We start from the raw sequence: 13,468 nt of genomic DNA, 5'->3' as shown, positions 1-13,468 counted from the left end.
ATCTCTTGAAAGTTGTCCTTTGACATAACACACACACACACACACACACACACACACACACACACACACACGATGTAATTTTAAAATTTCAGGGTTTTAGGGGGTCAGTGGTAGAGTGTTTGCCTATCATGAGACCCTCCCCTCTGGCTCTCCAGCATTGGAAGAAAAAAAGCTCAGTTTAAGGTGGTGTCTAGGGTACCAAGCTCCCTTTTGTATCCTATCTCTTTTTTTTTTTTTTCAATTAAAACTTGGAACTCAGCCAAGCAGTAGTGCCTTTAATCCCAGCACTCAGGAGGCAGAGGCAGGAGGATTTCTGTGAGTTCAAGACCAGCATAGTCTACAGAGCAAGTTCCAGGTTAGCCAGGGCTACACAGAGAAAACCTCTCTTGAACTCCATCCCCCTCCAAAAGAAAAAAAACAAAACAAAACAAAAAACCACCACACACACACACACACACACACACACACACACACACACACACACACAAAGAAAGACTCAGAACATGTGGAGTGGAAGCTTGCCTCTGCACCCCCTCCCACCCCAGGCCTTAACCACAGAGACAGAGAATGTCCCGAGGGTGGGGCACCTCCCCTGTGTTCATGTCTCCTAGGCACTCTGATTCTGCTCCATTCTCTTAACTTCTATCTGCACTCAGCCTTTAAACATTCAGTTCTGCTATGTCGCTTTCCTGGCCAGACAACTTTAGGGACCCCACAACCCGCACACCCTATTCTGAGGAATAGATTTCAGTTCCTACACCTTCAATGCACGGTACCTGAGACCTAGTCTTGGCCGGCTTTTAACAGCATAATTCACTCGCCATGCATTCAGTATGCTGTTTGTTCAGACTTTATTTTGTGCCAATCTCAGGAACATAGATGCTTAAGTGTTCAGGAGCTAAGTGTGTTTTGAGAGCTCAGAGTCGGGGGCTCTGAGGAGGGGCATGAAAAGAGACAGAGACTGGGCTCCTGCCAACTCCCTTCTTGCTGGTTTCCTGTTTACAGCAATAGTTGCCCATCCCGCCAGCTGAGCACACAGATGCTCCAGAGAACTTTGGTGAATTTTCAGACCTGCAGTTCAATTACAAAAAGAAAAGCATGCAACTTGAAATCTGCCTTCAGCTGCCCTGAAAACCTTCGAGGAAGCCCCTCTAATCCCTCCATGTCACGCGCACTCCCCAACTTCTGCCTTCCTCTCCCAGCTTTGAGGACATATGGCCCCTTGAAGTTTTTGTTTGCTTGCAGGGGAAAACACACCCAGCCACGGTGTGGAGTGTTTCTGTTTCTTCTATTATTATTATTATTATTATTATTATTATTATTATTATTATTATTATTATTATGCATTAGGAGACATAGCAATCTGCGTGCAGATACGGTGCGTGCATAATTAATAAAAATCTCATTATTTATTTATAAAAAAAGACGCACGGGGAACTGGAGAATTAGGGCTATCCCCATTATCCATGGAGAGTAGGGGAGAGACAGTTTTTGCACTTTGGATGCTCCCAGAGAAGCAAATCTCTATGCATGCAATGAATAAAAAAGCATGTGCTCCTGTGGGGAGTGATGCCCTGTGCCCAGGAGGCATCAGAAAGCAAAAGCCCGGTCAGGAGCTTAAAAAAGAAAAGGGACGGATGAAGATCTAATGCTCATAGAGCTGAGTATACCACATTTGCGGGGACTGGCTGGATAGAAATACTGAGAAACACGGGCTTGGTAGCTCATCCAGGTCTTCCCAAGGAAGATGACCTGGGGCAGATTCCTGACTGTGGGAGAAGCTGGCGGGAGAGATGCTGGCACAATGCCATCTCTAGTTACCACATAAAAAAAAATCCAGATGCCAGGTGAGGGGTGTTCCTGGGTTGGCTATGACTAGGTAGACAGATGATTTTAACTTGATGGTGATGGTGGGATTCTACATGGCAGTTTTGCCCTTGGCCTCCTGATTCTCGGATGCCCGGGCAAGACCTTCAGAATTAATAACCCAACTTATTACGTAACAAACCCTGAGATCAGGGAGTCAGGGACCAGTCTTCCCAGGTTTGCAGAGTCCAGGGTAGATCTTCTCACTCTCTCTCTCTTTTCCCCCTTGAGACATGCTTTAAAATAGAAAACAGGCTTATGCAGGAACCAACCCCTAGACAGGAGTGACTGGCAGGGATCCCCCCCTTTTCCAGTGCAAGCAACTCGTGCAGTGGAACGTTCAGTCGCCCCGGGTGGTGGGCTCCGGGAGGGGTGCGAGGAGCGCTGGGGGTGTCGGCCTGGGCAGCAGCCCCCGCAGTGTTACCCGGGCGCGTGCAGGGAAACGTCTCAGCAATTCCAGCACCCGAGCGGAGCGCGCGGAGAGGGGGAGTGCGGGAGGGGGGTGCGGGCGGCTCGGGGCACCTTGAAACCGCCGGCGGCCGCGCGCTGATTGGCCCAGCCGCCGCCTCGGCGTTCCAGCCAGGCGCCCCTCCCCCCGCGCCGTCCACCCCGGAAGGAATTTCCTCCTCTGGCGGCCGCTATTGTTGTTCATCTTCGCTGTTTGGGTCGGATCGCGTAACCATAGTATCCAAACTGTGTCCGTGCGGGGCCCCAGCCCGGGACCCCCGTGCCCCCCAGACCACCCCCCACTTTTTTCTTTTTGTAGTCTAGTTATCATGACTTCATCGGACTCCGGGGAGCAGAGGAGGGGGATGGGACGGGGGGCGGGGAGCTGGCCCATTCCTGGCCGCCCTTACTTCGAGATGGTTTCAATTAGAATTTTTAAAAAGTCTGCTTTGTGGGTTCGGGGCTTTTACATCCCCCGCCTCCCATTAAATCGTTGGCCGGAACTCGAATGGGGCTTTCCCTCCGTTTCCCCCCTAGAGCCATCGCTCCAGCCGGACTTCACGGCTCAGCCGGGCGATGAGGGCATTCGCAGCAGGAATCATCCCCTAAACGCAGCCCGGACCTCGCGGCTACGTTTGCGAGGCGCGCGATGGGGCCAAGACCCCTCGGACACTATAGCCTCAGGGCACGTCCTGCTGGGGTTGGGGCTCCCAGGCGATGCTCTGGGAGAGGAGGCTCGCGGGATGGATGCCTGTCAGTCACGCCAGGAAGGGTGGCAGTGGATAAAGGGGTGACAGGGAGACAGTTGACAGGTTCTTGGGCAGAACAAGCCTCCTACCCTCTTTTAATTTTCCCCCTCATCTCTGAGCACAGACGAGTAGGTCCGTGCGTACAGCTTGAACCCAATGTCTGCCTCAACCTCTGACGAAAAATAAAAAGGCAAAAACCAGCCTTTTCCCGCGAAGTGCCTTGTGCGGAGAGGAGTGGGAGGCAGCAGCAAGTCCGCACCGAGCGGGCTGCGCAGCGCGGGAGCCCCGGGGCTGGGCCGGCGGCGGGGGGCGGCGTGTGCCGGGGGCATCCAGTATTCCCAGAACCCTAGCGTCCTCTCAGCGCTCGCCCGGGCGGGGGAAGTGGCGGCGGCCCGCCAAGTTCGGAGCAACACTGCCCCCTAGGGGCCGCCGCGGGTCTGCAGGAGAAGTGGAGAGGGTGGGGAGGGTAAGGCTTGATCTAGCTAGTAAGTGGGACCAGGGCGGCTGCCATAGGGTGTTAGAGGCCTAACAAGTCCTGGAGCACAGAGCTGCACTGAGGTGGTCCTTGGCCAGCTGGTGACAGGCAGGAGGACGGCCTCCAAGGGACAGTTCTAAAGGCTGGAGGATGGGGTAGGAGGGTTTATGTTTCTATTTTAGAGTTTAGAACTTGGGTGGAAAGTCGGTGCCTCCCACTGCCTTTCTGGAGGATGCTGGATCGTTTAAGCTTTTCCAGTCAAGTCTCTTGGTTCTTCAGTTACTGAAACAGACCCCTAAAGAGAAGATCCTTCACTCATAGGCTTGTTTGAACCGGCTGTTCTGTTCTCACTCATGTCCCCTCATTTTACAAGTGAGAACTCAGAAATTTCACTCGTTCAATCAGCAGAGAACTGAAGTCCCAGTTTTATGGTTTGTCTCCTGAATCATGGGGACAGTAACCTAGGTTTGGAGAGCAGGCCAAGCTCTCTGTTTTCCAGTCCTGAGCTACACCAAGCCAGACCGGGTGGAAGTGGCTGCTCCTGGATGGGGAGAGGGGATCTATAGAGAGGTATGCAATTGCAAAGCCCTGGGTTCTAGACCTCAGTGTCCACATCTGTAAAATGGGAGGGGGACATGGGGTTATAAAGAAGGTTTCTGGCATCTCGGTCCCCTCCCCCCCCCCCCCCCCCCCCGCCTCGGCAGTCCTCCACACCTTAGGTGACACAGCTAGGCTCCTCCTCTTTCGCCGGCCACGCCCTCTCTTGTGCTCTTTTGCTCCTCGATTAGGGTCTGCAGGGCTAGCTTTCTCCCTACTCGCCCTCTCTTCTTCCCTGCAAGGCTCCCGGGGCCGCCCCTCCTTTTCCCTCCCCTCCTGGCTGGCGCAGAGCTGACTGCGGGAGGGAGCGGTGGGCTCGCAGCCAGCGGAGCGTCAAGTCAGCCCCTGGGGAAGGGAGGGGGAGTGCACTGGCTGCTGCCGAGGAGGCGCTGTCAAGAGGCTGCAGCTCACGCTGACGGGGCCAGGGTCCCTGAGGGTTATTTGTGTCCAAGGTAACTGGTGTCCGAGCTGCCTGCTAGCTGCCTCCCTCTTTCCCTGGTGACTGGGGAACTGCCTGGAGTCATTTTGACACTTCCCTCTCTTTCTTGCTTACCAACAAGCAGGCACCGAAAGTCTGATCCTTTCCTTTCTCCCTTTAAGTACCTCTAACATTCTCTTCTCCATCCTTTCAGCCACCTACCCTTACTGGTTCTGGGGGCTTCTGGATTCTTGAACTGGATTCTTTGAGCCTTCCTGCACACCCTGCCCAGCCTTCAGTTACCCTCAAGATCGCCCCTCCCTAGGGTTCTTCTCTGACACATGCATTATATTCTAGAGACTCGTGTTGGCTGGTCTCTGGTGGGTGCCCAGACTTTGGTGATACCAAAGTGAGCAATTCCAGTCCTTCCCTGCAGAGTCACATGTGCCCAGAAGAGATAGCCAGCATGGTGACAGAAAAACTATTGATAGAATGAATTATTATTATTATTATTATTATTATTATTATTATTATTATTATTACTACTACTACTACTACTACTACTACTACTACTACTACATATTGGCAGTATCTCACTATGTAGCCCTGGCCAGTTTAGAACTTGCTACATAGATCAGTCTGGCCTCAAAAAGGGTTCTTTTTCTTTTTTTCCCTTTGTTTTTTTTTTCTTTTTTTCTTTTTTTCTTTTTCTTTCTTTCTTTTTTTTTTTCTTTTTCTTTTTTTGAGACAAGGTTTCTCTGAAAACATCACCCTGGACCTTATGTTGTAGACCAGGCTGCCTTGGAACTCAGATCTGCCTCCTGCATGCTGGGATTAAGGGTGTGCACCACCCCACTCTAGGTCAGAATGGCTTCTTAAGAGGACCCTTATCTGCCGCAGGTAAGGCTTCCTGAAGGACCTGTGCTGAGTCCTGACGGAGAAAAGGAAATCGGTCCCCTACAATGAGGTAAAGGGGTATTTAGTGTGGAAATGAGGTGAGATGACGTGTAAGTGGGGGAAGATGGAGCTGGAGAGACTCAGAGTAAGGTGGACTGTGGCTCACAAATGATTGGTTGAGGTTATTCTCCCTCCCCTTTTAAAATAAGGTTTCAGAGTCCCCTCCGAAGCACTGTCTTGGAGCTTGCTAGGTAGATCAGGCTGACCTGAAACTTAGGGTGCTTGTTCTGCATCTGCCTCCTTGGGGTTGCAGGTGTGCAACATGGAGCCTCCTACGAGGATCCTTTTTACTTCCCGTGGAAGTGTTGAATATGCAAGGGTCATTTCACCTTGGCAACCTGGGCTCTCAGAGTGCAAATCTTTTTTTTTTTTTCTTTTTTTTCCCCGGAGCTGGGGACTGAACCCAGGGCTCTACCACTGAGCTAAATCCCCAACCCCTCAGAGTGCAAATCTTATAGCTTAGCCAAGGTTGCCAAACCTTTTGCTCTGGCAGTGACTTTGCCTCCCCACATGTGCTGAGTCTCATCTATAGCTATCCTGCAGTGCATGAGTGTCTGGGCTACAGGTTGAGCACACCTGCTAAGCCCTGGGAACTAGAGGGTCATGGCTTCAGGCTTTCAACACCAAAAAGCTCAAAACTACCTACACTCAAATCAGAGCCAACTCTGACTTTTCAAAGCCAGAGGCTTATGACTCCAGGCCTGGAGAACTAGATGCCCCAAGCTTTCGGAGCTAGAGAGCATAAGCACGGTGCTCAGGTCTCGGGCTTTCTGTCCTAGACTTTGCATGCCCACACACAGAAGGTCGCACAGCTCCCTCGCTTGCTTAGGGTGTTGGAATCTTGGCTCTCAGAGACTCTAGCAGGACCAGGGCTTGCGACCATTGCCTTCGTTAGCGCTCCACAGTTTCTGCTCTAGCCGCCCTCTGGAGCTCCCCGGTTCTTTTTCATTGTGATGGACATGGCTGGGGCTAAAAGCCAAGGAGCGTCTTTAGCTCTTTGTGTAACCAGCTCAGCCCTACTCCACATGCACAACAGACCACAAACGGGCAATAAAAGACCATTCGAGAGAAGCCTTTTGTTAGGGCTCGATGTAATATCAAGGGATAATACACGGGAGGGAAGCCTTCTGGACTGGTCTAACAGGGTTGAGATTGAGCCTGCTTATGTGTCTAGAAAAGAGATGCGGTTCACAGCCAGGCATAACAAGACTCTCAGGCCCCCTGTGTGACACTAGCTACTGGGTGAGTAAGGTACTTGCTTTGCTTGGAGTAATCTCTTCCAAAGCTCATACAAGCTGCCTGCAGTCATCATGACTAGAGCAAGACCCCTTCGGTTGTGAATCATGGCTTCCATAGTAGCGGTGAGCTGTGGTGGCAGTGATTCTTGTAGTAGGACACTCTCCCTCTCCCTCTCCCTCTCCCTCTCCCTCTCCCTCTCCCTCTCCCTCTCCCTCTCCCTCTCCCTCTCCCTCTCCCTCTCCCTCTCCCTCTCCCTCTCCCTCTCCCCCCTCCCCCTCCCCCTCCCCCTCCCCCTCCCCCTCCCCCTCCCCCTCCCCCTCCCCCTCCCCCTCCCTCTCCCTCTCCCTCTTGGGACAGGGTTTCCCTGTATAGCCGTGGTTATCCTAGAACTTGCTTTGTAGACCAGGTTCGTCTCGAACTCACATATCTGCCTGCCTCTGCTTCCTGAGTGCGGGGATTAAAGGCACAAGTCACCATGCACAGCTTTTGTTTTTCCTCTTTTTGAGGCAGAGACTCATGGAGCTGGCCTGGAACTTTCAGTATAGACTATAGAGTTCATGGCACATTCTTCCTCCATTTCCTGAGGGCTAGGATCCAGATGCGTGCCTCTACCTTGGGTAGTTTCCTGAGGGTGATCCCAGAGTGTTCCGAATGCCACACAACCACACCAGCAGTCTCTTGTCCTGTTGTGTGGCCCAGCTTCATCTATTGGAGTTTTCAAGATGCTCCTCAGGCTTTTCTGTCTCCCAGGAAGCCCTGCTGATCTCCAGGTCAGGCCCCTTCCCTCCCTTGAGCTCACACAGTCTCTTCTGCTCCTTGAAAACCGTGGCCTCCTCCCAACATGGTATCACAGTTCACACCGGCAACCCCATGTCTCTCAGCCTTTGGGTCTCCTGCGCTCATACACCCGGGCACAAAGCAGATGCTCAATTAAATCTGTGTTGAGAACAGTATCTAAACTGCTCATTAATAAGACATCTTAACGTAACAACACTGCTGTTTGAAGGGATGTCAAATGGCCAACGTGTGTGCCAGAACTCATTTTGTCTGCTCAAGTTAAGATTTGTGCATGCAAATTATATTTACTCCCCACAGTGCTGAACTGAAAACTGAACCTGTGGTCTTTGCTCAGGTTAAGCAAACCTTCTCATCTGAGCCACAAACCTTAGTCCATTTTTAAAAAGTCGTATTACGTCCCAATCACCGCTCCCCAACACCTTAATCCTATTTTTTTAAGATTTCTTTTTTTTGGGGTTGGGGGTTTAGCTCAGTGGTAGAGCGCTTGCCTAGGAAGCGCAAGGCCCTGGGTTCGGTCCCCAGCTCCGAAAAAAAAGAATCCAAAAAAAAAAAAAAGAAATCTTTTTTTTTTTTGGATGTAATAAGCAAAGGCGAGGTTTATTACTGAAATCTATTATGGGGATCTCCGGGTCGACACGTATCCTGCGCAGGAGACAGAGGTGTCGACCTAGATTTTTTTTTTTTTTTTTTGGTTCTTTTTTTTTCCAGAGCTGGAGACCGAACCCAGGGCCTTGCGCTTCCTAGGTAAGTGCTCTACCACTGAGCTAAATCCCCAGCCCCTAGATTTCTTTTTTAAATTTATTTACTTAATGTATATGAGTACACAGTAGGTGTCTTCAGACACACCAGAAGAGGACATCAGATCCCATTACAGATGATTGTGAGCCACCATGTGGTTGCTGAGAATTGAACTCAGGACTTCTGGAAGAGCAGTCGGGTGCTCTTAACCGCTGAGCCATCTCTCCAGCCCCCTTAGTCCTATTTTAAAAATAGTTTTTTTTTTTTTTGGTTCTTTTTTTTTTCGGAGCTGGGGACTGAACCCAGGGCCTTGCGCTTCCTGGGCAAGTGCTCTACCACTGAGCTAAATCCCCAACCCCTTAAAAATAGTTTTAAACAATCCCTACATGTATAATAGTTCTTATGTTTGAAAAATCTATAGGAAAGATTTGTTGGTTTTTGAATCATGAGAGGAAAAAAAGAATTACTGGTGACAGTCAGGGCCCAAACTTAACCCATGTGGCCTGTCTCTAAGCCCTCTGTGCTACCTGGAGGTCCCCTAGGAACCTCCCCCCACCCCCGGAGGTTCCTGGAGAGAAGGTGGTTTACCTAGGGCATGGGTCCCACCCTGTGGGGAGAAGGCATTGTGGATAGTGAGAAGGGCCAGGGGAGCCAAAGCCAGAACTTAATCTGATGTGGTAGCTCTTTAGAAGCAAGAAGGGAGCCAGGCACAATGGTGCATGCCTTTAATTTTAGCATTTATGAGGCAGAGTCAGGCGCATCTCTGAGAGTTTGAGGCCGGTTTGTTCTACATAGCAAGTTCTAGGACAGCTAGGGCTACACAGAGAAATCCTGTCTCAAAAACAAAACAAAAACAATAGAAGCAAGAAAGGGGATGATGGAGAGGAACCGGGTTCAATGTTGGCAGATGTAGAGGCCAGAGGGCATGGGCGAGCACATAGATGGGTGGGAGCCACTGCTGGAGTCCACATGCATTGGCCTGTGCTGCAACTGGGGTGCTGCCACTGTAGGGTGGGGTGCTGGCTACTGCACATGGAGAGGCTGCAGCAGAAGGGTGGGATGAAACACTGCGGGGGCACACAGAAGAAAAGTAGAGGTTGGCCACTGGCTAGCATTAATACCCAGGCCCCAGCATCAGGCAGAGGAGCTAAGTTCAGTATTTGATAGGCTTGAGGTTGGGATGAACCTGCAGGAAGAGGTTCTTACAGTTGTCAAGGCCGGAGATCAGAATCTGGCACCTCCATTCTTCAGCTTTGTGTCCTTGGGTAATATAATGCTCTTCTATGCCTTAGCGCCGATACTTTCAATAACAGTACCTTCCTTCTAGAATATTCCAGAGGCGAAATGAACAGACAGAGTGCTCCAAACACAGGTCTAGCTTACAGGAAATACCTAAAGTGTACCTACCGGTCTTGTGGTCTTGTTTCTGTCTTTGCTTTTCTCCCCTGAGGCTTCTCATCCCAGAAGCCTTGGCTCCATTGAATTCTGCTTATGCTCTGAACAGTGTACATATTTTGTGAACTTGGGGACTGCTGTTTGGATGATGAAGGTCTTCCGAAGCCTTTCTACACTTTTCTTCTTGATTAGAGCACTTTCCGGTGCTTAGAATCAATGTGGAGGCCTTGGATTGTGAGCTCTTCTCAACCATCCTCCAGTGTCTGCCTCTCAAGGAAGTCCTGGGCAAAAGCCCCAATCCAGGTCCCCTGAGGTCTTGTGTGGGAGTGTCTTGGAGATCCCATATCTGCTCAGTTAGTGTGTGTGTGTGTGTGTGTGTGTGTGTGTGTGTGTGTGTGTGTGTGTGCGCGCGCCTGAAACTCATTTTGTAGACCAGACTGGCTTAGAACTCATGAGATCCATTTGGTTTGTGTGTGTGCGCATGTATGCGTGTGTTCGTGTGTACATCCATGTGTGTGTATATGTGTATATGTGTGTGAGCACACTCTTTTTTTTTTTTTTTTGGTTCTTTTTTTCGGAGGTGGGGACCGAACCCAGGGCCTTGCGCTTCCTAGGCAAGCGCTCTACCACTGAGCTAAATCCCCAACCCGTGAGCACACTCTTGAGTGCAGCATCACTGCCTGATCTGGCACCGGGCTTTTTATGTGGGTCCCAGGGATCAAACATAGGCTTTTGGTCAGTTAACACTTAATCCTACTGAGCCATCTCCATGGATCCCTGATCAGTTATTGTATTAAATCCCTTCAGGTTTCTTTCTCCTGAGCCACTAGCAGTCCCTGAGAGCGCACTGCTTCCCACACAACCTGCTGACACTCAGTCTCATCCAGAGTTGGGATTTGGCCACAGTGTTGGGTACTGAGCAATGGCCTATCGCTGTATTTCTTTGCTCAGTGGTGAGTGCAAGCAGTTTGGCACTGCTTGGCCATCTGGCCACTGAGGATGCATGGGCAAGGTCAGTTTGGCATGAAGGGCTTGTGGTCTGGCAGGTGGGTTCCTCCTCCTTTATTATTTCAATATTTGAGGACACTAGGGAAAGACATGAGTGGCCTGAACATTAGACATCTAGACATCCCTGTATAGGCAGAGGCACATGCACACTACACATCTTTCCTCCCTCACCTCCTTCCTCCTTCCCTCCCTCTCCTCTCCCCTCCCTCCCCTCTTCTTAAGTCATCCTTCCAGCTTCTCCCTCTATCCACAGAGCTCAGCAGTTCTTCCCAGCTCCTGAGACTGACTGTTCAGGTAAGTCAGGCTTCTCAGCTGACCCACAGGGTCTTTCTCTCCTGAGAAGGTGGGTGGGCACTTCCTGAAACAGCATATGGAAGTGTTCCTGTTACTCAAGCTTCCCCAAAGCCAGGAAAATGGCCTTGTGCAGGGTCCGTCCTGGGAGAAAGCCTGGTGTGTAGTATCTGATGTGCTCTTTGGGGTGATTCTACTCTGTCTAGTTCATCTTCTTCACAGCACTGTTGACATCTTAGAAACATAGGTAACCCAAGTCATTCAGACATGAGAAGCCACACAGGTGAGCCCTTAGGAAAGCTGTATAAAAGGAAAGGATTCAGTGGCGGAGAGATCAGGGCTCAAAAGGGACCACTTGGCCAGGTGGGGAAGCATATGCCTTTAATCCCAGCATCTGGGAGGCAAAGGCAGGTGGATCTCTGAGTTCGAGGCCAGCTTGGTCTACAGGATGAGTTCCAGGACAGCCAGGGCTACAGAGAAACCCTGTCTTGGAACAAACAGACAAAGAACTGCTTGTGCCTGGGTGTGGTGATATACTCCTTTAATCTCAGTCCCCAGGAGGTTGAAGCAGGAGGATCACTGAATTCCAGGGCAGACTGGCCTACATAGTGAGACTCTAGTCTCACACCTCTACCCCCCTCCCATGCTAGTATCTTTTTGCTTCAGACAGGATTTTGCTATGTAGGTCAGGTTGGCCTTGAACTCAAGCACCTCCTGCCTCAGCTTCCTGTGGGCCTGTATCACCATGCCTGGCTGCTCCTGTTTCTGGAGAGTTCACTGTGGCAGCAGACTGCTCTGAAGCTGCCATGTGGTGAGAAGTACAGAGAAGGTGCAGGAAGAAGTCCCAGGCCAAGTCAACCGGCGAGGTGCTTAGCCATTATCTGGCTCCTGAAGTCCTCCACTGACCATGTCTGGCTGCTGTTTGATCCAGTGCAAGGGGGAAGGGGGCTGAACTAGACGTGCACAGCTGGGCCCCCTCAAAGTCCCTCATGCATTTACATGGGAAGGATTATAAAATGATTGCTGTTATTTTTGAGCAGGAAGGTGTGGGCTGCTTGTTACACAGCAGTGCTAATCCCATGGGTTTCTCACTAGTTGACAGATAATGGATCCTATTTAGTGCTTGGTCCCCAGCACCTTTGGCGTGTACCACAGATACTTGGTGTATGAAAAAGTGAAAGTTTTCAGGCACAGTGGCTCACACTTACAATCTCAGTTCTTCAGAGGTTAAACAGAAGGGTTGTCCTATGTTTGAGACCAGCCTGAACCACACAGTGGAAGCCTGAAAGGAGAAAAAACACCACGTATGCTGGCAACACACTTATAATCCCAGCACTTTGGAGGCCAAGGCAGGATGATCATCATGAGGCCATCTTGGACTACACAGTTTCAGGCCAACCTGAGCTACACAGTGAGGCCCTAGTCTCTTAAAAAACAAAAACAAACAAACAAAAAACCAATAACCCAGAATGAATGGACCAGTGAGATGGCTCATTGCTACTGAAGCCTGACAACCTGAGTTGATCCTCCTGTCCACAGCAGCCTGATATGCACATCTGTAATTCTAGTACTCTTAAGTCTGGATAGGAAACAGAGAAGGATCTCCTGGGAGCTTGCAGGCCCACCAGCCTGCAGTACAGAGTGGCAGAAAACAGGAGAGACTGCCTCAACAACTGAAGAGAAAGATCTCAGTCCTGAAAGTTGTCCTCTGACCTCTGCCTGTGGCCTGGGCACATTTGCACTCAAATACCCATAACTTGTGGCTAAAGAGTTAGGTGGCTCAGTGGTTAAGAGTGTTAGGGTTGGGGTTGGGGATTTAGCTCAGCGGTAGAGCGCTTGCCTAGCGAGCACAAGGCCCTGGGTTCGGTCCCCAGCTCCGAAAAAAAGAAAAAAGAAAAAAAAAAGAGTGTTAGGGTTTAAATCTCAGCCCGTGCCCAGACAGAACACACCAAGGCAACATGGTTTCACATGGAGAAGTTTAATGAGAGAAGAAGAGTAGAGGAGAGGAAAGGTGGCTGGCCATGGGCACGTGGAGGGAAGGGGGAAGGGGGCAAGAACAGAGAAGAACAACGAATAAGAGGGGGTAAGAGGGAGGGGAGGGGGGCTGGAGAGATGACTCAACGGTTAAAAGCACTGACTGCTCTTCCTGAGGTCCTGAGTTCAAATCCCAGCAACCACATGGTGGCTTACAACCATCTGTAATGAGATCTGATGCCCTTTTCTGGTATGTCTGAAGACAGCGAAAGTGTACTTATATAGAATAAATAAATAAATCTTTAAAAAATAAAGGGAGAGGAGGGGGCAAGCAGCCCCTTATATAGTCAGACACAGCTGGCTGTTGCTAGGCAACTGTGGGCCAGAGCATACCTGGCTGTTCACAGGTAGCCCTGTGGGTGGAGCTTAGACAGAATACCAACAAAGAGTACCAGTTGTTCTTTCAGAGGACTTAAGTTCAATTCTGGTTCTAGCACTCACATTAGGTGGTTCACA

General features: G+C 50.5%; 2 long non-coding RNA genes across 2 annotated transcripts; one reads left to right on the top strand and one right to left on the bottom strand.

Annotated features, from left to right (window-relative positions):
- Positions 1–2,506: 2,506 nt before the first annotated feature.
- Positions 2,507–3,262, top strand: LOC148005964 (uncharacterized). The gene is made up of 2 exons (XR_015620403.1): positions 2,507–2,561; positions 2,851–3,262. It is a non-coding gene; the product is annotated as an uncharacterized LOC148005964 (long non-coding RNA).
- Positions 3,263–3,930: 668 nt separating this feature from the next.
- On the bottom strand, positions 3,931–4,388 carry LOC120102945 (uncharacterized). Its single transcript, XR_015620409.1, has 2 exons — positions 4,252–4,388; positions 3,931–4,152 (listed from the first exon to the last, which is right to left on the bottom strand). It is a non-coding gene; the product is annotated as an uncharacterized LOC120102945 (long non-coding RNA).
- Between the last annotated feature and the right edge of the window lie 9,080 nt (positions 4,389–13,468).

This window comes from Rattus norvegicus, chromosome 5, assembly GCF_021556685.1.
Source record: "Rattus norvegicus strain SHRSP/BbbUtx chromosome 5, alternate assembly SHRSP_T2T, whole genome shotgun sequence".
Lineage (NCBI taxonomy): Eukaryota > Metazoa > Chordata > Mammalia > Rodentia > Muridae > Rattus > Rattus norvegicus.
Note: the sequence above shows the minus strand (reverse complement) of the source record. Positions and strands in the feature narration are given on the sequence as shown.